Source organism: Diabrotica undecimpunctata, unplaced genomic scaffold, assembly GCF_040954645.1.
Source record: "Diabrotica undecimpunctata isolate CICGRU unplaced genomic scaffold, icDiaUnde3 ctg00000444.1, whole genome shotgun sequence".
Classification (NCBI taxonomy): domain Eukaryota; kingdom Metazoa; phylum Arthropoda; class Insecta; order Coleoptera; family Chrysomelidae; genus Diabrotica; species Diabrotica undecimpunctata.
This window is the reverse complement of record NW_027311902.1, coordinates 444,828-470,769: the sequence shown is the minus strand read 5'-3', so window position 1 is coordinate 470,769 and position 25,942 is coordinate 444,828. Positions and strand designations below refer to the sequence as shown.

General features: G+C 32.8%; 1 long non-coding RNA gene across 1 annotated transcript in view; it reads left to right on the top strand.

Annotated features, from left to right (window-relative positions):
• The window catches only part of LOC140431215 (uncharacterized), a 353,293-nt gene that overhangs the window by 89,313 nt on the left and 238,038 nt on the right, over positions 1 to 25,942 (top strand). Inside the window, exon 2 of the long non-coding RNA XR_011949642.1 lies at positions 13,896 to 13,924. This is a non-coding gene — a long non-coding RNA (uncharacterized lncRNA). The remainder of the gene's footprint in view (positions 1 to 13,895; positions 13,925 to 25,942) is intronic.

Sequence of the window (25,942 nt, the reverse complement as noted above, 5' to 3'; positions counted from 1 at the left end):
CTGATGGTCTATTTGTTCAGCTTGTAATAAATTTAAGATGTCATTTCGCTTCACCCTGTCAAAAGCACTTTTTAAATCTACAAAGCATATGTATGCATGTTTTCTCAATAGATTTCTCTATTATTTGTCTGATAATAAAAATTGCCTCTAATGTGCTGCGGTTCTTCCGGAAGCCTTGTTATTCATCTGCCATGTTCGCTTTTTCCTCGATTTTATCTTTTATGAATGCCGTTAACAATTTTATTGTACTATTCATCAGACTAATGCCTCTATAATTTTCAGTTAGTTCAGTTAGTTTAATTTAAACAGTTAATGGGGTTATTTCGTGTATTAAATTAATAAACAAATAAAAATAAATTAGGTTTTTATTAAATTTTTGGGTAAATTGTAGATTTCCGTTTTATTTTATTCAGTAATGCAAAATAAGGCAATTTTTATTTGTTTTAAATTTCTACTTAGCTCTGGCACATTCCTTTTGTAAGGATTCAAATCACTAAAAGGGAATTAAATAATAGTTACAATAGATTTAATGGAAAATTCTCAAAGTCGTATTCTACTTTAGATTAAATTAGATTGTCGCCAACCTTTAACTTGTGAAAATTACTCAAGTGTTTTAAAATTATGAAATATTATGAATAATTTATATTGTAAGTGAATTTTATACAGTTTAAAAAAAGTGTTAGCAGTAAAATTTATAGCTTTTAAAATAATTAATAAAAATAAATAAAAAGCATTTCTAACATACGATAGCACATTTAACACGATTTTTAAAAGGTGTTGAATATTTTTGTTATCAACAACGTTAAAAACGTGTTAATAAAAGAAATTTACCACAATTTAAAAACATTAAAATTTAATTATTATAATAAGAACATTTTGAACTATATAAACCACCCAATGGAGAATTAATTATATTATCATGAATGTGTTTGCTTGTGTGAGTCCATTTCAAATAGGTAAAAGAAATAAAATAAGACTTACTCACAATCAATTTAATTTTACTACCAAAACTTCAGGTTTCGCTTTCTACACTTTGCAAAGCATGTTCAGGTCAAACGGTACAAAGTAAATTAAATGCTGAAATTATAAAAAGCCCATATTATGGTGCTGTCTTATAAAGATAAAGATAAAAAATTACCGTAATTATGCCAATATTACATGTCTGTGTTTATTAATATGAATAAAATTGATTAAGCCGACAAAGTAAAAACCCACAAATTGGTATGAGAAAATCTATCGAATTGTAATAAATTAGTAAAAAACTAAATACTACTTACATGCCGGTACAATAATTATTAGTTAATGATTCGGGAAACATAGTTCAAACTAACCGACCTCAGGAATTACAGGCCCATAAGTCTACTTTTACATATTTATAAACTATTTACAAAAATAATTACGAAACGGCTAGAAAATAAATTGGAATTTTATCAGCCCATAGAACAGGCGGGTTTTAGAAAAGGCTATGGAACAAACGATCACCTACTGGTAATAAAAAATCTTATAGAAAAATGCACTGAATATAATAAACCACTAGCTTTAATATTTGTCGACTATGAAAAGGCATTCGACACCGTAAATCAACAAAAAATGTTGGAAGCCTTGACAGAATGCCGAATTGACTATCGGTATATAAATATAATTAAACATATATACCAAAACGCAACAGCCAGTGTTAGAGTGGGTGATCGTCAAACCCAGAAATTCCCGATACAACGTGGAGTACGCCAGGGGGACACCATATCGCCGAAACTGTTCACTACGCTTTTGGAATATATATGTAAAAGGGCAAAACTGACCGACAAGGGCATAAACATAAACGGAGAAAAGCTTAGCCATCTAAGGTTTGCAGATGATATTGTACTAATAGCTGATAGGATAGATGAAGCCAAAGAACTTTTAAATCAGCTCTACCTTTCCTCGCTAGAAGGGGGATTGAAAATAAATATATCTAAAACCCAGATGATGAAAAATCTTGTAGTCAGCGAAGATATATGCGTAGGAACAAGATCCATAGACCAGGTAATGGCCTATAAATACCTAGGTCATGAGATTCGCATAGGAAAAGATAACCAAACCGTTGAGCTTCTCCGTCGTATAAGACTGACTTGGGCAGCCTTCGGCAAGCTGAACCATATTTTCAAATCGTCTGATATACCAATATGCCTTAAAAGAAAAACGTTTAATTAGTGTGTTTTGCCAGTGTTAACTTACGGTGCCGAAACGTTGACCATGACAAGGAGAACAGTTCAAAAGATCCGTGTGTGTCAAAGGGCGATGGAGCGTGCTACGTTGGGCGTTTCACTACGATACAAGATCCCAAATCGCCAGCTACGAGAAAGAACAGGAGTGGCTGATGCAGTGGAGAGAGTAGCAACACTAAAATTGGAATTGGGCAGGTCACGTGGCTCGAATGGCAGACAATAGATGGACAAAGCGGATACTGGAATGGAGACCAAGAGATGATGCCTACCGAAGTAGAGGTCGTCCACCAACACGTTGGACTGACGATCTAAAACGTTGTCATAGGAATTGGATGCAAGAGGCACAAGATCGAAATAGATGGAAAATTATGAGGGAGATCTATGTCCAGCAGTGGATAAGCGAAGATTGAATGATGAGTTCAAACTATCCTGTATTGCTGATGATAGGTGATCTTCGGTTTTTATTGTAACTGTTTGATAATTAGCGGGGAAGTTTCTTGAGGGGAGAGATGTTAACAAATGAAATAGGAATAAGGTATCATGTGATTGTCTGTTAAATGAAAGTAATGTTTTATATTATTTAAATTATTAAAAGTTATTTAAATTTATTCAAAAGATAGATTTTATAAATATGTGTTAATTTATTGAAATTTTTTATAATAAAAGGACGGTTGTACGACAATGAATGAAATTGTATAATTGTATATCATATATTTTTTACAAACCCAAAGTCGTATCGTATTTTTTTTTAATGAAAACATAGGTTGACTTTCTGTTGTTTGACGATGGCTTCTAAAATCAAATTTACTTTTAATAAAACTATGATATTGTTTAAAACTATTACTACCTTATGCTTCACGTAGTCTAATTGATGCTTTATCGACAAGGCCTTTTATAAACAAATTTTTTTCGTCCCAACTCAACAAGATAATTAACAACTTTTACCTATCTTCTCTACTAAATTTTCTGCAAAAGAACTTTGATGATTTTAAAGACGATAAGCTGGACCCATTTATCGTTTATTTTTTTTTAACGATTTCATATTTTTTAGTAGTTTTTTCATACATTTTGGAATCATATTTCTGATCTAGCATTCTGTTTATTCTGTTGGTAAAGCGACCCAATTTCCTGTATATACATTCTATTCCTTTTACACTAAAAATATAACCTCACTTTATTTATCACAAACAAAATATCTTATTTAAACTTTAAATATTATATTATAAATATAAAACAGTAAACTTACCCCTCTCGGTTATCTGCACTGCACTGTCTGTTTTTATTAAGCTTAGGATATATTTTCGAGCTAAAAGGGGAGTGTCTATAGCAATACATCAGAAACTGAAAAAATGTATTAAATCATGGCAAGAAATAGATGAAAGAATTATCCTCATGGAAATTAAGAAAAATGGCCATGAAATAGTGGTAATTGGAACATATGCACCGACGGATGACTCAAGGGTTGACAGCAAGGAAGAGTACTTTAACAAGTTAACAACTGTTCTAGCCACAATTAATAAGAAGAAAGAAATTTGGATCTTAGGTGATCTTAATGCAAGAACCGGAAAGAGCTCCAACAGTGAAATAATAGGGAGATATGGAGAAGACATTCTGAACGACAATGGCCAAAGAATAATAGATTTTTGCGAGGCACATTCTTTGAAAATATTAAATGGTTTCTTCCCCCATAAGAATATACATAAATTTACATGGACGCAGCCTACCAGGAATTTAAAATCAATAATTGACTATTTCATTCATCGTAAAGATTCTAAACTAAAAACGAAGGACGTGAAGGTGTTTAGAGGGCCAGAATGTGGAAGTGACCACCATATGATTATTGCAAAAGTAATGGTGACATTTAAGAGAGAACAATCAAGTCACAAAAATGATGAAGTAACAGACATAGGAACAACCATAGAAAACATAAAATATAACCTGGAAAGCTTTAAACAAGATTCGACAAAGTTCTTATATAAAATTAGAATAGCTCAGAAAATAAAAAATATAGAAACAAAGGACTTAGACCCTGAAAGTCTGTATGAGGTAATTAAAAAATATATTCATGAAGCGGCAAATGAAGCACTGGGAAAAGTTGAAAATCGGAAAAAAGGAAAACCTGAATGGTTGTCAACGGAACTAGAAGAGAAAGTTCTCAAGAAAAACAAGCATATCACATATGGCTTCAATCCAAAGATCCTCAAGACAGAGAAATATACGCTAAATGGAATAGAGAAGTTAAAAAAGACGTGGATAAGGCGAAAAATATAAACTGGGAGGCTAAGTGTGATGAACTGGACAGATTTATGGGTGGAACAAAAGTGGCGCAAGCTTGGAAAACATCAAAACAGTTTAGGAAAAATGAGAAAAATGAAGACAACATTTTTCTCATAAAGTTAAATGAATGGGAAGAATATTATACGAAACTGCTGAAAGAGGATAGAGTAGAGTACAGATGGGAAAAGATAAGGGAATTAATAGACAACAGAGACGAAAGACAGGAAATCCCTATAATAACATTATCTGAATTGACGGAAACCTTAAAAGAGGTTAAAAACGGAAAAGCCACAGGGACTGGAGACATTCCCATAGAGCTGGTTAAATATGGGCCGACTGCACTTTTAGAATTAATAGTAGACCTTTTCAATAAATGTATGTGTGGAGACCAGGAAATTCCTAGAGATTGGAATAAATCTTATATAAGCTCCATATATAAGAGAGGGAATAAAAGAGACTGTTCCAATTATAGAGGTATTAGTGTGACGAGCTCTGTGGGCCGGTTGTACGGCAGAATATTAAAGAAGAGGGTTGAAAGACAGATACAAGATATTGAAGAACAAAGCGGCTTTCGTACCGGGAGATCCTGCCTTAATAATATATTTATCCTACGACAAATAATTGAAAAGCGTGTCGAAAGAAGTAGAGAGACCCATTTGGTATTTATAGACCTTGAGAAAGCATATGATAGTGTCCCGTTAAAGAAAATGTTTGAGGTCCTCAAAAGGTCCGGATTGGATTCGACGTATATCCGAGCGATATATAAATTGTACGAAAATGCAGTTAGTTGTGTAAAAATTAGAACCAGAACCTCAAATGAATTTAAAGTCACTAAAGGCCTAAAGCAAGGATGCTGTTTGTCACCGACACTCTTTAAAATATACGTCCAAGAAGCAATGAGGAATTGGAGAAATAAATGTAGATTTATGGGCATCGAAGTGGGATAAGAAACTCTGTATACATTGTTGTTTGCAGATGATCAGGTGGTGGTTGCAACCGATGAGGAAGATATAAATTATATGAATCGAAAATTATTTGAGGAATATGCCAAATGGGGGCTTACTGTAAACATAAGCAAAACAGAATATTTAAAAATTGGAGGAAATACCACAGATCTGAGGCTTGAAAACGCAGTCATAAAAGGCTGCAACCAGTATAAATATCTAGGAAGCATCATATCAGCAGATGGCAGAGTTAAGATAGATGTACAAAACCGAATAACCCAAGGGAAAAAATGCATCCGAATACTGAATTCATTACTGTGGTCTAATAAAATAAAGATGCATACCAAACTTCGCGTATACAGAGCAATTGTAGAACCAATTACCACATATGGTGCCGAATGTTGGACGATGACAAAGAATGAACGAGATAAAGTAGACGTTGTGGAAATGGATTATCTTAGAAGGTCATGTCGAGTATCGAGAATGGAAAGAATCAGGAATGAGGAAATACGAAACCGTGCAGGAATTAGAGATACTCTTTCAGATAGAATACAAGGAAGGCAATTACAATGGTATGGTCACGTGATGAGAATGGAGGAGGAGCGGTGGCCAAAGAAAGCCTTAATGTATGTTCCGCCAGAAAGAAGGAAAAGGGGAAGACCACCAAATTCCTGGAGAAGAGAAATTACAAAAACAATGCAATCTAGAGGCTTAGAAGAGGGAGATTGGAGAGATAGGAAAAGATGGAGGCTGAAATGCGGGAAGCGGCAATCGCCGTAGGACCCCCGTTATATGATGATGATGGATATATTTTCCTCTTAAATTCGTTATGCAAATTATGTAATAAGGATAGTTATTATTTTCTCGATAACACAACACCAAAATTAACAACCACTTGTTACAAAATAGTTGTGGAAGTCCCACAAAATTAAACTGCAGAACCTCGCAAGTCGAACTTAAGAGGTTTCTGCTAACGGTTAGTTTTACGGAATTTTTTTTAGATGACGCTAGTACCAGTACATTTAGATATTGACTTGCAAGCTTTTGTATTATAGAAGGTATGTAAAAGTATAAACCAACAAAGTATAAAAGTTATAATGAACCAAAATTCGACTTACGAGGTTTTGCAGTTAAACCGTCGATATGGTGTTCCCAATTTAAGTTTCTTGGTTTTTAATTTACATTGCAACATCTAGTTCATGGAGAATTTTTGTAGAATTCTCTCTCCAATAACTTAAAAGTTAGTTTAGTTTTGTTTATATTATTTTATCATTATTACTGTTAGCGTACTTATTTAAGTTAATTGCCATGCAATGATTATATCAGTTAACAATTTTCATGAATAAAGTAGTATTTTTAATAATCAATATTATTGGTTTAAAACATATACTTTGGACAGCTTGCTAAATTAACCAACAATTTTTTATGTGAATTCGATTGTAAAAGTAAAGACTATTCGGCATTACCAATTTTCCAGACGATTAAGTATAGTTCAACCTTGACGATAATGTGCACTTTTGTCCGATACGATAATGTCCGTATGCTTTTAAATTTATTGAAATAGGAATAAGATTTATAGCTTATCGTTTTAAAGCAATTTGTTCTTTTTCTTCCAGCTTTACAATTTTATTTTTCAAAGAAGCTTTCACATATAAAATATGATGAAACGAATGATTCGTTTTATATAAAGGACTCGTGTTTTCTATCAGGACGTATGGTATATTTCTTAATATTTACGGCTCAGTTTCACATAACGGGGCAATTGCTTCCGAAACTGGAAAATGCATAAAAAACTAATGCAAAAGACCCCGGCACTTTTCTTATAGCCCGATCAATGAATACAAAATTTTGCCAAAACCAAAAAAAATACATTAAGGATGAAAATTTGGGTATTTTTAAAAGTTTATTCTATATTATCGATTTGACCTCATTTTATGGTCTTCTTCTTCTTAGCCTTCTGCCGTCCATGTTTGGACATAGGCCTCTCCCAACTCCTTCCATCGCTCTCTATCCTGAGCAACATATTTCCAATTTGTTCCGACTATTCTTTTAATGTCATCAACCCATCTCATCTGTGGTCTTTCTCTTGGGCGTTTACTTTCGTAAGGTCTCCAATGTTCTATTGCAGTATTCCAACGTTGGTCGTTTTGTCTAGCAGTGTGACCCACGAAGCTCCATTTAAGTTTGGCAATTTTTGTTGCTGTCCTCGACTTTTGTTTTAGATCTTACCCAGTCGTCCCTCTTTTTATCTGACAGTCGTATACCTAACATTGCTCTTTCCATTATTCTTTTTGTTGTGGTTAGTTTATTTATGTTTGCCTTGGTTAGGGCCCAGGTTTGACATCCATATGTCATGATAGGAAGGATGCGTTGGTTGAACACTTTGCTCCTCAAGTATTGGTGTATCTTGCGGTTCTTAACTATCCAACAAAGTTTTCCAAATCCTGCCCATGCTAGTCTTGGTCTTCTAGTAATTTCCGTACTTTGGTTCTCTTTGTCAAGTCTCAGGATTTGGCCTAGGTAGATATATTCCTGGATTTGTTCTATCTCACTGCCTTTTATAGTTATACGTCTGGGGTCATCTGTGTTTGTCATTATTTTTGTTTTTTTTTTCATATTCATTTTTAGGTCGACGGATTGGAAGCTGGCTGCTAGTTCCCCCATCATAATTTGCAGTTCCTCGAATGTGCTCGCTATAATCACTATGTCGTCAGCGAATCTGAGGTAGTTTAACTTGTTGCCATTAACTTTGATGCCATAGGTTGACCAATTCTAGTTTTAAAGACGTCTTCTGGGGCTAAGTTGAAAAGCTTTGGCGATATTACGTCTCCTTGTCTCACTCCTCTCTTAATGGAGATGGGATTTGTATTTTCATTTAGCTGTACTATCATAGTTGCATTTTTATATATATTATGTATTAGTTGCCTATATCTCGAATCTATTCTACAATTATTAATAGCTTGTTCTATGGCCCACATCTCCATACTATCAAACGCCTTTTCATAGTCGACGAAGGCAAGAAATACGGGTAGTTGGTATTCATTTGCCTTCTCTATCAATGTTCTCATTGTCAGCAGATGGTCTGATGTACTATATCCTTTGCGGAAGCCAGCCTGTTCAACCGGTTGGTAATTGTCCATTTTGTAGGTTAACTGGTTGTTAATAATTCTCATAAATAGTTTGTATACTTGACTGAGCCACGATATAGGTCTATAATCCTGTAGATCACATCTGTCCCCTTTTTTGTGTAGGAGTATTACTAGACTCTCGTTTCAGTCTTTAGGGATCTTGCTATTATGGAGACATCTATTAAATAGCTCTGTTAGTACAGGGATTGTTAATGTCTTGCTTGTTTTCAAGAGCTCGGCAATTATACCGTCGTGTCCTGGAGCTTTATAATTTTTTAGCTCTTTTTAAGCTCTTTCTATTTCGAATCCGTTTATATTAATTTGGTAGTACTTCTGATCCCACGATTTTTATTTTTCTTTTGACGTTCTCCTTTGTTGTTTCAATAGGCTGGACTTGCGAGCTGTACAAGGATGTGGGGAAGTCTTCGACAATATTTGTTATTTTATATTTGTTCTTCTCTTCCTTATTATTGGCATCTTTAATTTTGATGATTTTTTGAACTCCCAGTGTGGGTCTTAGACATTTTAAGCCTCTGTTGTTTTCAATGACTGGCTCTATTAAGTTCTCGTTCCATTTTTGTATATCGCGTTTTAGTTCTTTTCTAATTGTTTTATTAAGTTTTCTGTATTCTTTAGTATAGCGTTTGTTTTACGCTAGTAGTTGGCTTCTTCCCGTCATTAGCTGTTTAGTTTCATTGCTTATTTTGTCTTCTTTAGTCCTTGTTTTCTTTGCGACCTGTCGTCCTGCTGCGAGAAGGTTTTTATTTGTTTTTATTAATCTCGTCAATTTGATCTTAATTATGTGAAGGATCAGATTCGAACTTATTCGCTAAGACCTCTTGGAATTGCCCTTCATTTGTTCTTAGTCTAAAGGCATCTATCCTCGTTTTTTTTTAAATCCATTTTCTCTTCCATGTTAATATTTATTTTTGCTTTAACTATACGATGATCACTACACGTTGTTACGTTGTTTATTGTTGTGACGTCTTCAAATATTCCTTTGTTGTTTGAGAGAAAATAGTCTATTTCATTTTTGGTAGTTCCGTTAGGTGCGACCCATGTAAACTTTCTGTTAGGTTTCTTTTTGTAAAAGGTATTCATAACATACATGTTTTCTTGTTCCAGGAATTCCATGAGATTTTCTCCTCTTGTGTTTCTTGTGCCGAATCCAAAATTTCCAATCTTGCTTTCAGAGTCTTCAATCTTACTTCCAATTTTGGCGTTAAAGTCTCCCATTATTATTATTATGGATTCTTTGTTGTTGTCTATAGCTTTTTTAGTTGGAGCATAAACTTGCACGATCTTTTAGTTTTTGGACTTAGTTTTAAGACCATGTATGTAACCCTTTCTGATATGCTGTCAATTATTTGAATTTGAGATTTTCTCTTCTTGTTGATTAAGAAACCTACCCCACCGTATGTGTAGTCTTCCCTGCCCTTATAATAGAGTCTGTTGCCGGAATGTAAGTCCACATGTCCTTCACCTCTTCTTTTAACTTCTGACAGTCTCATTATGTCCCAATTCAAGTTCCCCAATTCCTCTTCTAGTTCGTATAGTTTTTCATCTTTTGCCATGGAGCGGATGTTGTATGTTGCGGAGTTGTTTGTTCTTCCTAATAAATTAAGATTCTCTAATAAATTAACGCTAAGGCCTATAAAACATAACATTTCAATGGACTAATTAATGTTTTGTATTTTGAGAACAATTTTCGTGGAAACCGAAATGTTAAAAATAAACTAATTTTTAACTTAAATTGTATCTTATTCTCGCTTCTTCTTCTTCTTCCTTCTTGTATGTATACTTTAAAGCCTTTTTCTTTTAATATTAGCCTCCTACTACTGCTGTTCCACTCTGGTTTCCGTTTTTTCACCCATCAATTTATGTCTTCCATATTGCATGCCCTTCTTATGTTTTCGCTTCTCTCCCTATCCAACAGATTTTTCTCTGATATTCGTCGGAGTATATCTCGTTTTCGACGTTTCAGGTCTTGTTTCCACCGTATATGTTAATGTAGGTCTAATTACTGCTTTACTGTCGTACTTCTTCTTCAACATCTCCGTAACTAGTTATATCTATTCCCAGATATCTAAACGTTGCTTCCTGCTTTAGTATTTTCCCATTAATTTCGATTTTACATCCGTAGTGGGTATTTAGATGTTGTCATACATTTGACTTTTTCTGCTAATATTATCATATTGTATTCGCTTTTGTATTGAAGATGTGTGTTAATCTTTGGAGTTCGTCTTGTCTCGGCGATTAATGCGGCGTCGTCTGCATAACATAATATTTGGATTTCTTTGTTCCCCATTCTGTAGCCATGACCTTTATGTGCTTATATTCTTTCTTCCATTATTATATTAAAGATAAGTGGGCTTAACGAGTCACCTTGCTTGACTCCACTTTGTACTGGTATACAATGTGTTAGTTTTCCATTTACCTTTGCCTGTATTCGATTATGGAAGTAGATGTTTTCGATGATTTGTATAATATTGATTGGTGTGTTTCTTTTATACAGTAGGTGTAAGACGTCTTCGACTTGGATGCGATCGAAAGCCTTTGTCAGGTCTATGAAACATAGATATGCTGGTTTATTGTATTCGATGGAATTTTCTGTGATTTGTCTTAGTACAAATACGAAGTCTACGCAGGATCTTCCGGATCTGAATCCTTGTTGTTCATCTGATAAAGTTGTAAGTTTATTGATTTTGTTGGTTAGGACTTTTGTGGTAAGGTTAAGTGCGGTATTCATTAGATTTATACCTTTATAATTGTTGGGATCTTCTTTATCTCCTTTCTTACACATTGGTATCATTATGCTGTTTCTCCATGCGTCTGGTATCTTGCAGTACAATATAAGTTTTTGTATAAGTTTTGTCATCTCTAGGGTTATACTTTCTTCTCCGTGTTTTAGAAGCTCGTTGGTTATTCCACCTGGTCCTGGTGACTTTCTATTTTTGAGCACGTTTATGGCTATTTCTACTTCCTGAAAACTGATTTCTATTTCGTGTCTTAATTCAGGTACGTTTTTGTGTTGATCATTATTTTCCTTTGCTTTAAACAGTTCCGTCAGGTATCTTTCACATTCGTTTGCTGGTATGTTATTGTATTCCTCCAATTCTGTAATTTATTTCCATTGGTTTCTATTGAATCTCGTATTCTTCTATAGGTGTTTAGGGATTCTGGGGTATTTGATGTTTTGTACTTCGTGTAGGCCTCTCCTTTCTGTTTACATTTCTCTTTTATTTCTTTTTGAACCATGATGTATTGTTGTTATTTCTTTTGTTCAGTATGACTTTACGTTTTCCTAGAGCTTCTGTTGCTGCTTCTTCAATGTTGTTTTTAATTTTCTCTCAGCTCGCGTTTATATCTACGATGTCATCTATTTGTTTCAGTTGTATCTTCTGTGCTAGCCTCCTTTGGTACATTCCTCTTGTAGAGTCGTTCCACAGTGATTCTACATTGAATTTTTCCTTGGTGATTTCCTGTAAAAAATGTTTTGGTGTTATTTTCATTCTTATCTTTGCTAGTACTAGTTTGTGTTCACTCCCTGCGTCCGTTGAGTTTAAAGTTCGGAAATCAAGAATTAGCTTTGGGTAAATTTTTCTATTAGTGACTATAAAATCAATCACAGATTTATGCACCCTGGAGTTTTAAAATGTATATTTATACTGGAGCTTATGGACGAAAAATGTATTGTTGATTCTCAGTTCGTTAAAAGCAGAGAGATTTGCCGTGAGTTCATGCGTTGACATGGTTTTCATTAAATCCTTCTTTTTTTTATGTTTTACCCCTGGAACTATTTCATTTCCGATTCGTGCATTAAAGTCTTCTTCTTCTTTTTCAAATAGAGCTATAACCCTTTGTAAGCCTTGGCCTGCTTATCAATGTTCTTTCATTCTACCCTGTTGGATACTTTCCTTCGCCACTGCCTGATGTTCATGGTTTTAAGATCCCTCTCTACATCGTCTATCCATCTGTTATGGGGCCTTCCTCTTGTTCTGTTTCCTTTGGGCTTCCATTTCTGGACTACTTTTACAGCTCGATTATCTGGCATTCTTTCTAGGTAACCAAGCCAGTTTAGTCTTTGTGACTTTACAAATCTTACAATATCTGCGCTCTGCATTAGTTCATCCAGCTCGTGGTTCATTTTAATTCTCCACGAACCATCGCTGCATTGGGTTGGTCCAAATATCGTCCTTAGTATTTTGCGCTCAAATATTCGCAGTTGATTTTCATCAGTGGTTGTGAGGGTCCAGGTTTCACATCCATATGTGACCACTGGTCTAATTATTATTTTGTAGATTCTAAGCTTAGAATCACGATTCAGTAACTTACTTTTCATTAAGTCTTTGTATGCATAAAAGCACTTATTACCGCTAAGAATCCGTACTTGTATTTCTTGACTGATGTTGTTGTTGTCATTTATTATTGAGCCTAGGTAGGAAAAAGTGAAGGCATATTTGTAGGTATGGTTGTCTACCTTCAGATTCTCATGTTCGTTCAATTTTGTACACTCCATATATTTTGTTTTGCTTTAATTTATATACAGACCAAACGTAGCAGCTTCTCGTTTCAGTTCTATAACTTTTTTGCTTAATACCCTTTTGTTGCGGCTTATTATGGCAACATCAGTCGCATATGCGTATGTTTGCATCTATTCTCACCATAGCTTGGAAACCCTCTAGAGTCATTCGTATAAGTTTAACCAACTTATTGGGTATTCCTAACATAGTTAGTTACTTTAACATCTTTTGTCGATCTACTCCATCAAACGCCTGTTTGAAATCGATATACAAGTTGTAAATAGATATATTATATTCAACACATTTTTAATGTATACCTCTTAACATGTATTTGGTCCATAGTTGACCTCTTTGGTCTGAAACCACATTGGTATTCACCTATAATCTTCTCCGAAAACGATTCCAGGCGGCTGTATATAATTCCTGATAATATCTTGTAGACGACATTTTAAAGACGACATGCACGACGTGCATTAAAGTCACCCATAAGAATTAAGGCTATTCTTGCTAAAAATAGCAAATTTACTTAAAAATGACACAACAAAATAGTTTCAGAAAAAAATTATATTTTTAAGCATTTTTATATTTTCTACCGAAGGCTTGATTTCCTTTACGATTATCTCTTGAATTATTTCTATTTCATTTGTTTAAATTGTTACTGTCAGGTAGTTATGTGTTGTTACTTTTTCAAGTTTAAAGTTATTGCTCAAAAGGTGACCCCTTTTTTTTATTTTCTCTGTTTGTTTCGTTTACGGACATTTGGTTTTTAAAATTATTCATAAATTAGAGTTGATAATAACCTACGTTTTCTACTTTCAGATTATCTGCAGTTTCAAGTTTGCAGTGAGGTAAGTTCCTAATTCACGAATCAAGTCTTAATATCTGTGTGTCGGAGGTAAACTACACTATGTCATAAAATGTACATTTGAGAAAAGGCGGTTTATAGTATGCCGTACCTCGAAAATAATAATTATTATTAAGCCTTTTTTAATTATCAACACTAAATTGCCATTTAAAAGATATATAGAATAATTACCTACTTTTGTATGTATTACTGCAGTTCAAACTTAATTTAGGAAGGGGTGAATTTTTTTTAATAAATTTAGTGTTGTTTACCTCTAATAGTTTACATAAGTTCATGACATAATGTTATAGCTCCTGATCCTATTGTAATATGTTATGGTAATTAAACATCTTTTGAAGTGTTTCCGCTTTTGAATTAAAGATTTATTTTATTAATCACTCATTCCACATTCTGGAAAATCGGAAACATGCTCTGCTTTAGGCAGAGACTTATAATAGGCATGACATTCACTGGATAAAAACGGTAATAATGACATTCAATCTTTGTATGTTGCTAAAGATATTGGTTTTTGTTGTGTTCAACTTATGGCAATACATTGAGAAAATGTAGCGTTTCTTCTTTTTAAGCTAAGATGTTTAAATTCTTCGTCAAAAGCTGTTTTGTAATAGAGCTCTCCTACGTTTTCTTGGCGGACCTGGATGTGGACACATTCGGAAATCTTAAATTGTGTGTACACAAGCGGTATTTGTTTCTGTTTAAAATTTGCATTAATGCCTGTGGATTTTTTATACAGATCAGTGAATTTTTTAAGTAATTCCACATTATGAAATGATATCTTTGGTGAACAACGACGTATAAATTGTTGTCAATCCCAAGGGGTTTGGATAGTCATAATATTTGGTTTTTTTCGCTTTCTCTTAATTAGAGCATGTATTGTATCGGCCTTAGCATAATGTTCTTATTTTGCCATCAGCATTACCAATTCTGTCCATTTGAGAAGAACTGATGCTATCACGTTACCACCGCGGCCAGCTTTTGATTTGTACCATTTAATATAATGTGCTCTTCCGTCTGATGCTTCATGAATAGTGAAATCAAATGTCCATAATATCCGTTTGTAGAAATTTAATCCACATATCAACATCGGAGTAGGCAAACATTTTTGCAGATTTGCACTCAATACTTTAAGTTTATTATTATGTTTGGCAATATCCTTATCAGCATTTTTTAAATTATATCTTTGCTTTGCATCGGCTACATTTTTCAAAGCATTTCATTCTACAAAAACACACAGCTTTCATTTCTCTTACAGAAATAGTCTTTCCTTTTTTGGACACATATGCTTCTTCAGTGCCTTTCATTGCTTGTTATCGAAACCATTGCAATGTTCCGTGCAAAACTGTTGTAACTCTGTTACATTAGAATTACAACAGTTTTGTACGGAACTTATGTACAAAAACGCAAAATAGTTAAACTGTTGTTGTTGTAATATTTAGCCGGTTAAGCATTTGAAAGTTACTAAAGTTTTGTAGGGGATAGATATGCATGTTCACAATCGAATTCCATGATTTCTTCATTTTCATAAAATTTTGAGTTACTGCAGTCTTGCACTGAGGGTGCGTATGTGCCTATGTATTGTGCCTGGTAGCTCAACGAGTTGATGCGCCGCTTAAGGTTGTAAGTGCAAGCGCCACTAAAAATTTTTTAATTCTTTTTATTTATATAAATAAATATATATTTTTTTATAATATAATATATATATATATATATATATATATATATATATATATATATATATGTATATATATATATTATAATATATATATATATATAAATATATATATATATATATATATATATATATATATATATATATATATATATATATATATATTATATGTAATGAAATTATAATTTCATCATTCAAATATTGCCGCGCTCTTCCGAGCACATTAGCTGCTGGAATATAAACATAGCCATTTCTGTCATCTTAATATTTAAAAACTTGTCAGATTTTATTTGTAGTTAGGAATGTTAAACATTGATAGTTAGTGACATTGAATGTCGTTTCTTTAATTTCAGGTAAAATTTTGTGTAAATAATGTAAATAGAACATGTTTTAATAAATCTTTAATTTCAGAAACTCAGTTGTGTTACTAATTATCAAAAGGAACGTTATAAAACGACATTTTTGGCCATGGAAAAATTGAGATTTCAGTTTAAAATGAGATCATTGAGACTCCAAATGGTCGTATCTTGATATCCCAGACGAATTTAAGCAGGTAAATAAACATACATACATATCTAGATCCAGTACATTTACAAAAGTAAAAAACTCATTGAAAAAAAGAGGTCAAAAATGAAATGTATTTATCCCAATAGATGATGAAATTGAATAGAAAGATTTATTTGGATGAAGGTCAAAATTTACAATTTGGTGATTAGTATTTAGAAGACAAACTACAATCAGCTGCTGTTAGCCATGAAGATTTAACAAACATTCAAAATGTGAGGAAGGTAACAGAAAAGTTTTTAATTGAAAAATTCTCCATTAAAATGCCAAATGTTAGACAATGGATGGAAGGATTTGAAAAGAATGTGAAAGGTTTGAAATTTTAAATGATGAAGATAAAATAGAAAGTTTAAGACATCTAGTTGAAAAACAATGTTTGGAGAGGTATGGTAGTATGTTAATTAAATATACAGTGAAATCAGATTGGAAAACTTGGAAAACAAACTTTTGTGATACTTATAATCAAAACGGGTCGGTCCCAAATAAAATATGCTTTTACATTCAAATATCAAGCTGGTTCTCTATTAGAATATGTCACAGAAAAATTAATTTTAAGAAATTATAAAGTTAATCGACTATAACACACTAATAAACCTGATTGTGTTAGGTTTATCAAAAAAACGTCATAAACAGACTTGATAAAGATTCACTGACTTCAACTACTCACCTCTTTAGTACATTGGACAAGAATGAACACTTAGCAAATAAAGAAAGTAAAAAAGTAGTCTTACATTATAAAAGAAATGTTGAAGAAAAACAAATTAGAAACAAACAAAGATTGGACAGAGAGCAAAAGCATAAATCTATCATCTGTGAAAAACTTAAAAAAGGAACACACTATCACCTTGAGTCAACTTGTTGGTTTAAACCAAAGGATAATCAAACTAATAAGGATGATCAAGTTAAACTAATCAATAATTCATAGTTAGAATGTGAACTACAAAATGATAATCCAAAAAACTATTAATACTGCCATTAATAAAAATAAAATGAGTGTTGATTAAAAATATTGAGCTTTTTTGAGTATATGACTCAGGTTCAAATGTTTCATTAATAAATTCAAAGTTATTAAAAATAAATACCAATAATTCAATTTATCCTAACAACACTTATTTAAAAACTATTAGTGGCATTAAAAAAAACCAGTGGTATGGTAAAATTACATGTAAAAATGTTTGATATAGAAAAAGAGACGGACGTATTTGTGATTGAAAAAGATAATTTTGATTACGATTTTTGAATTGGTTGAGACTGTAAAAAAAATTCTATTTGTGTCAAAATAAAAACTTGTAAATAAGTCAATAAGTACTATTCAGAAGGATGTTACTACGGAAATTGAAACAAATTTTCAAAAAATTGTGACATTTATAAGAAAATAAGAGACAATAATCAACAAATAAAATTTGATTCTAAGAAAACAAATGAAATTAATAGTTCAAATGAAATAAGAACTAAATATTTAATAAATTTCCAAAAACATTTGAAAGAGACAAATTTTAAAATTCACGTAGACCATTTAGATTGTGATTAACAATCAATAGTAAATGAATTATAATGTGAAAACAAATCTGTCTTTGCCAAAGACAAATATGATGTAGGGACAGCAAATGATTATGAAGACACACATTGATTTATTAGAAGAGAAATATTGCAGCAAAAGGCCATATCGAACCACAGTTGATGATAAAAAGGAAATTGAGAAACAAATTTCATTGCTACTAGACAAGAATCTAATAGAAATCTTACAGTCCTTTTGCAGCCCCAGTTACATTAACTTATAAAAGAGATGAAAATACAAAGTCAAGATTATGCATTGATTTCAGAGACTTGAATAAAATGGTAGTGTCTCAATCAAAACCGTTTCCACTTATTGAGGATTTAATGGTAAAGACAAGAATATGCAATTTTTTTTAACACTGGACATAAACTCTGCTTTTTGGTCAATCCCCATGCGCAGTACAGATAGACACACAACTGGATTTGCTACAGAAGAAGGACACTTTTAATGGACTTGTTTACCATTTGGGTTAAAAACATCTCCAGCAATATTCGAACGACTAATGTGTAACATAATAAGAAAATACAAACTTACAGATTTCACAGTGAGCTACATAGATGTCATACTCAATTCATTCCAGGAACATATCAGACATCTAGCACAACTGTTTAATGCAATTCAAAGTAAATGATTCAGATTAAAATTTGTAATGTAATGCATGTTTGCAGCTGAATCAGTAAAATACTTGGGTCATGCAATAAAAAATAATTGTGTAAAGCCACTGAAGGACAACTTGATTTCAATACAAAATTTTCCAATACCTAAAACACAGAAAAGTGTTAGACAGTTTCTAGGGAAGATCCTTTGCATAATCTTCTGAGAAAAGGTCAACCATTTAATTGGACTTCTTTTTAGTCGTTAACCTGATGCAGGTATCGTGATATCATGAAGCTATTAACTAAATTTCCCAATGTTCCTCCACGTTTTTCTATCTTCTGCCATTCTAGCACATTCTGACAATGGAGCGCCAATGGTAGCAACAATATGGTCCGTGTATCGTGTGGGAGATCTACCTCTATTTCTTTTGCCTTCTACTTTTCCCTGGATGGTAAGTTTTTCAAGACCATTTCTTCGAAGGACATGTCCAAAATAGCTTATTATTTGTTCTGATATTTGTGTTCTTAGTCTTTTCTTTATGTTTAGCTGGTCCAGTATGGATTCATTTGTTCTTCGGGCCACCCATGGTATTCTCAGCATTCGTCTCCAGCAGTACATCTCAAATACATCTATGTTCTTTTTGTCTTTCTCAGTAAGGGTCCAGCATTCCGATGCATAAGTAAAAACTGGAAAAACTAGACTTCTTACTAGTCTCATTTTTGTATCGGTAGTTATTTCATGGCTTTTCCAAATTTTTGTTAATTTTGCCATAGCGCTTTTTGCGATTGCTGACCGCCGCTTTATTTCTTCAGTACAGCCTCCTTTGTTGGTTATTAATGAGCCCAGGTACACAAATTTATCTACAACAGCGATATTGTTTATCATGACCAGATGATTTTGATTGTTGTTAGCTCTGTCAATTATCATGATTCCCGTTTTATCTCTGTTTATTTTAAGACCCATCGTTAAGCTTACGTCTTCTATCCGTTGTAGCAGGTGAATCAATTCAGCTTCAGAACTAGCGAGGATAGTAGTATCATCTGCATATCTCAAGTTGCAAATCTTCTTCCCGCCAATGGTGATGCCACCGTTCCAGCCCTCAGTAGCTTTCCGCATTATCCATTCACCATAGATGTTAAATAGAATTGGGCTTAGTATGCAGCCTTGTCTCACGCCCTTTGTGACCCTGAAACTATCGGTTAGTTCCCCATTTATTCTAACTCTGGCATAATTGTTATTGTACAGGCTTTTAATTAGCAGTATCAGATGATTGGGGACTCCCATTTCAGACAAAACCTGCCACATTTTACTCCAGTTGACCAAATCGAAAGCTTTACTATAATCTATGAAGCACAAATATGTTGTGATGTTAAATTCTCTGGATTTTTCTACAATCTGCCGTACGTTTAAAATTTGTTCTCTAGTACCACGTCCGGGAACGAAACCTGCTTGTTCCTCCGCAATGTTAGGTAGTAAAAAGGGCTTTATCCTCTCGAGAATTATGTGTAAGAGTATCTTACTGCAATGCGCAATTGGAGCAATTGTTCGATAGTTACTACATAAATCTTTCGCTCCCTTTTTATGTATGGGAATATATAGTGATTGTGTCCAGTCCTCAGGCCATTTACCTGTCTCCCACACTCTTTGACAAATTTGATGTATTATATCCACTCCAACGTCATCTAGGGCCCAAATCATTTCAATAGGTATGTTATCTGGACCGGCAGCTTTCTGACTTTTTTGCCTTGGCAAACTTCTGACTTTTGTCTAATTGGACTAAAGAATGCCAAACAACATTTAAAGATTTAAAAACTGCGTTGTTAATTCAACCTATACTATCTTCGATCCAACTCTACTGATACACATATATACTGATGCTAGTTTACTAGGAATAGCAGGGATGCTAAAACAACCACAGGAAAACAATGAAGAAAAACCAGTGGCCTATTTCTTAAAAGAAACTAAATGAAGTACTCAAGAGGAAAAAAGCTGTATTCCTGAAGTGCCTGGCAATTAAAGAATGTGTTAAATATTGGCAACATTACTTAATAGGTAAGAAATTTACTGTTTTTTCTGACCACAAGCCATTGAAAAATATGAATACAAAGTCTAGAACAGATTAAGAACTGGGTGATTTAACATATTATTTATCGCAATATGATTTTGTGGTGAAATATTGCCCTGGAAAATATAACTTAGAAGCTGACTGTCTTAGCAGAAATCCTGTCTTAGAACTCAATGAAAATAGGGAGGAGCAGTTGAAAGTTATAAATTTGATAACTTTTGAAGATATATTGAAAGACCAAAAAAAAAAAATAAGGATATAAAACATAATAATAAACTAGTAACTAAAAATAGCTGTGCAGTATGTACTAGAAACACATTAAGAGGACTAGGAAAATTTTAATTAATGTCACCTTTGGGCCCAGCCACAAAACCTTTCGAAATTATTTCCATAGACAGAATCGGAGATTTTGGAGGTTCTCGATAAACCAAAAAAAATGTACATCTTCTAGTGGATCACTTTGTACTTTATGTATATCCTAATATTGTAAACTCAAACTGCAACAAAAAATTTTAAAAACTTTTTAGATAAAAAATTTATACCAATAACCTTCACTGCCGCAAATTCATCATTTTCTAACGGCATAAATGAAAGATTAAATCAGACCCTAATTAATAATTAATAAAATCAGATGTAAAATTAACTAAAAAGAACAAAAAACTGCTTGGCCAACAATAGCACAAGAATGTTGGCGCAAATACAATGAAACAGAACATACTGTCACTAGATTTGCACCATCATACTTAATGTATGGCAAAAATGTTGTAATGTTGCCAAATGAACTTAAAAAATTAACTTCTAAGAAAGATTGGATTCGTAATAAAAATATAGCCCTAGATATAACGATCAAATTTCATAATTTATATAATAAACAAATTTATGACAAAAACCGTAAACATTTAGATTTCAAGATGGGCGATTTGGTATTTGTGGAAAATGGACACATTAAACAGGAACAAACTCGGCGAACTGAAAATAGGACCTTATGAAATTACGGAAAAATTGTCAAATTCAATTTACAGAATAAACCTGAACCGAAGAAAATCAGAGTCCAATTTGTTTAACATATCCAAGCTGACTTCAATCTCAACACCTGAAGATGAAGAACAAGATGAAGAAGACGGAGACGATTACTAAACTATTGAAGGCATGAATATTTTCTGCTCTAGGAAGGGGGATGTAATGAAATTATAATTTCATCATTAAAATTTTGTGTAACTACTGTAAATGTGTAAATAGAACATGTTTTAATAAATCTTTAATGTAAGAAACTCAGTTCTGTTACTAATCATCAAAAGGAACCGTATATATTATATATATATATATATATATATATATATATACCTATATATATAATATAATCTATAAAATCTTACATAATATTTATTTTGATATATACTTTGATTGGTAAACAGATCGGTTCAGTCATCTATATTTTTTTACCTAGCCATGAACGTAAACGCGTAGGCAATACCTTAACCCTATTTTACATGATTCAAATGTTTCGTTTCAATAAAATTTAATTGGTAAACGAATGGGTGAAACTTGATTATAATTTTTTTAATTAAGAATAGCTATGAAAATATTTTGATAGGCAATACATGCAATTAAATGTCATTATTGAAAAAGAAAAGTTATTAGCATATTTATAAAATACTACAAAGATAACGTTTTTTTGTAATTATCTCTTTTCATTTATTACTTTAATTTTGAAACTCATAAATTAAAGGACTTTTTATAATGTACAACTTTTATTGGAACGTTTTTTAATGTATAGGAAAGGTTTTATAGGCAAAAAATGATTTTTTTAATTTTTATGATTGTTTAAAAAAATCAAAACCAAATTAGCTGTAAATATTCAAGGATTTGTTATCAGCTATTCCTCATATAATATCTTTTAGATCCTTCAAAAACCTGTATAATATTTATAACATTACGTGAAATTGATGATTTTTTCGAATTGACTGGGGTAAGAAGTCTTGAATACGTGTTAGCAGATAATGTTTTTAATGTACCGTCTACGTAAACAGTTTATTCTAGGAAGTAATTACAAAAATATTCTCCATATATTTTAGACATAAATATTATCACGAGCGACTTTTACCGCCAATAAATTTTTAATGATTTGTACGTACCTTATTTAAATGTCATGAGACACACAACCTTTGATTTGTTAAGTGGTAGTATATTTTAACCTTACTTAAATATAACATAAAAACAAAAGTTATATTACATCAACATAAATAATAGATTAACTACCTTTTACTTTTACACAGTTCGCATAAATTTCCAATAATTCTGTAAATACCTGTCGCGATATTTGTAGAGTCTAGCAATAAGGCACTTAAAAATTGCTTAAACATGCATGCAATGCACAATTAAACAGACTATATATCATAATCGTAATAAACACATAATAATTAGTGGTTGTAGGTATATGCACTAATTTCTATATAATAAATTTTCACACTTTGTGTAGAAAAAGTCGATGTACAAAAAGTGTGAAATCGAATTTAAAAGTTCTCCCCAAATTAACGATTAATTCAGATAGTTTTACATAATAAAGGGTGTAGGGAATAAAGGAGCCATGTCAAATTTAACGAAAATCGAGATTTTAATGCTTTATGTTAGAAGTACTATAAAGGCTCAAATCAATACCTTCAGGGAATATAAGCGTTAAGCCGGCCACTCACGATACTGCGACGTCGTTCAATTTTATCGAATTCGACTATTTGACAAATATTTTGATGGCTTGTAACCGTGCATCCAACAAAATCGTTACAATTTTACCACAGAGAAACTGGTTTCTATGATGCAGTACTGCACAATTAATATCATCGACGATTTTGTCGAATAACATCGCAGTATCGATTGATCAAGACCAATATACGGATGAATTTGAAATCCGGAAAGGTGTCCGCCAAGGCTGCATACTCTCTCCGATGCTTTTTAATTTATATGTTGAAAATATATTTGCGGAAGCATTAGAAGACATGGAATTAGGCATTAAGGTGAACGGCATACCAATTAGCAACCTACGCTATGCGGACGACACAGTGATTATAACTGATAATTTGGAAGATCAGCAGTTATTACTTGATAGGGTGAATAGCATAGGTAAAAAATATGGCCTCAAAATCAACATTTTGAAAAAGAAATATATGGTCATTAGCAGAAACCCTCCAGAAAACCCGATAATATGCATAGGTGACGATCGCATAAAACGCGTGAAAACTTTTAAATACCTTGGCACCACAATCAATGACCAATCGGATCCACAACAAGAGATAAAAACCCGAATACAAATGGCAAGACAAGCTTTTGTGAAATTCAGACCGCTCCTATGTAATCAAAACCTAAATTTCGAAATACGCTACAGAATGGTCAAGTGCTATATATGGTCCATCTTGCTTTATAGCATGGAAACGTGGACTTTGAAAAAAACCTCTATCAACAAACTTGAAGCATTTGAAATGTGGTCTAGTATTGTTATAATAAAATTCTACGCACTTTGGTGTATGGCATGTTAAGAAGAAGAAGGACAGGTACCTACAAACAGGAGAGGTAAACACGCTAATGGTCCTCATAAGCCATCGCAGGCTGTTAGTGCTGCTGTTATGGAACACATACCTTCCTTTAAACGAGGAGAATCCCATTATAGCTTAAAGAATTCTTCTAAAGTGTACCTATATGAGGAATAAAACGTTAACAAAATGTGGCGGATGTACGTGGAACTGTCCAAAGAGGCCCCCATTTCTTACGAATCTTATAGAACTTTATTTACAAATAAGTTTAACATTTCGTTCTGGTACCTCCGAACAGATAGTTGGAGTACGTGTGATGAATACGTTCCAAAACTAATCGAGAAATAAAAAGCTAACTTGCCCCCCCCTCACTGCAAGCGAATTAATTCTTGTTCTGGAAAAACAGATGAAAAACCTTTACACTGTAAGGAAACTTTATAAAATAAAAGCAGAAGCTTTTTACAAGAAAAAACGGCAAATGAAAAGGTTATGCAAAACCAATGAAAAAATCGAATATCAAAAAAACTTGCCAGTGCCTAACATTTCAACAAATGGTGTCTATTACACAAGACAAATAACTGTATTTACGTTCAACAGATACGTATTAGCCTCCAATAAAAGTGTTTTTTATAAATACCCACAGACAATAGGGAAAAAAAGGCACAGACGATGTGTCTTCTCTCCTTCACCATTTCGTCCATAATTTCCTTGATCCTTCAGTTGAGGAGTTGTTTATATTCGCAGATTCTTGTGGTGGCCAAAATAAAAACTATACAGTTGCAATATTTTTGTATCATCTTGTTCACATAGAGAAGAAGACCACACATATGATTTTTCCAATGAGATAGCATTCATACATGGAAACAGATAAAAATATGGGGATTATAAATCAAAAGTCAAGAGTTAAATTGTCAGAGGAATGGGCTCTGAAAGTTTTCCGAAATTCAAGAAAAAAAATCGTTTCCTTTTGATGTGATTGAAGTTGACCAAAATATGCTGAAATCCTGGACTGAGTATTTTAATAACAAATTCTTTAAAAAATGTCCATATCAAACAAGACCTATAAAAGTTTTGAAAATTGACCAAAAATCTCCCCATTTGATTTTTCATCGTCCAACGTACTATGGAAATTTCGTTTCAAATACAGTGAAGGGCAAAAAAAAAACTAATGACACTCCAGTTACCTTTAGCATCTCTTAAAAAAAAATTTGAAGATGTAGTGTCTCTTAGTGCATTTTGTTCCAAAGAAGCTCAGCAGTACTTTAAATCTTTACCTTTGAATCTTTATCAGTAAATAAGTATTCCTCTTAAGTATATTGTTTTTTATTTATAATAAAAGATAATAAAGGCCTTGTTCAACTTATTTTTGTGCGCTAACAGTAACATTATTTTTTTTATTAATTTAAAACATTTTTTACTAAATTAATATAATTAACACTTATACTGTTATATAACATATTTTACTAAATTGTTTAGCAACCTGTTAAAAAAAAGGAGTTTAGGATCATAACGTATGGTCCTAAAGTTTTGGGAAAAATTTCACCTGGTCTGATTGAGAAGCAAAATGCATTTAACAAAGAAGGCCATGGAATTGAAATGTCATCAGTTATTGACATTTAATAAATAAAGCAGAATATTTTGGTTTGTGCTCTGCAAAATGTCTTATAAAATTGATATTCGTCGAGGTGTTTATAATATGGTTGGGCGAATGTCGAAACGAGATATTGTTAATATTTATCGAGATCAAAACATAAGCAAATCGACAATTTATCGCACAATCAGAGAATGTGAAGAACGGATACCATGTGTTAACTTGCGTAAAAGTGGCCGACCGCGGATTTTGAACCATATAAGAGAGGCAAGACTGATTGAAGCAGCTAAGAACAAAATTGGGGTCTCACAACATAAACAATAGTTTTTCCTGCGCTGGAAAATACAAAGTTGGGAGAATATTTGTTTGCAGTTGAATCGGTCTTTTCAGAAACAACATAAGTCAATTTTTGGTAATATTGACATTTCTTCAT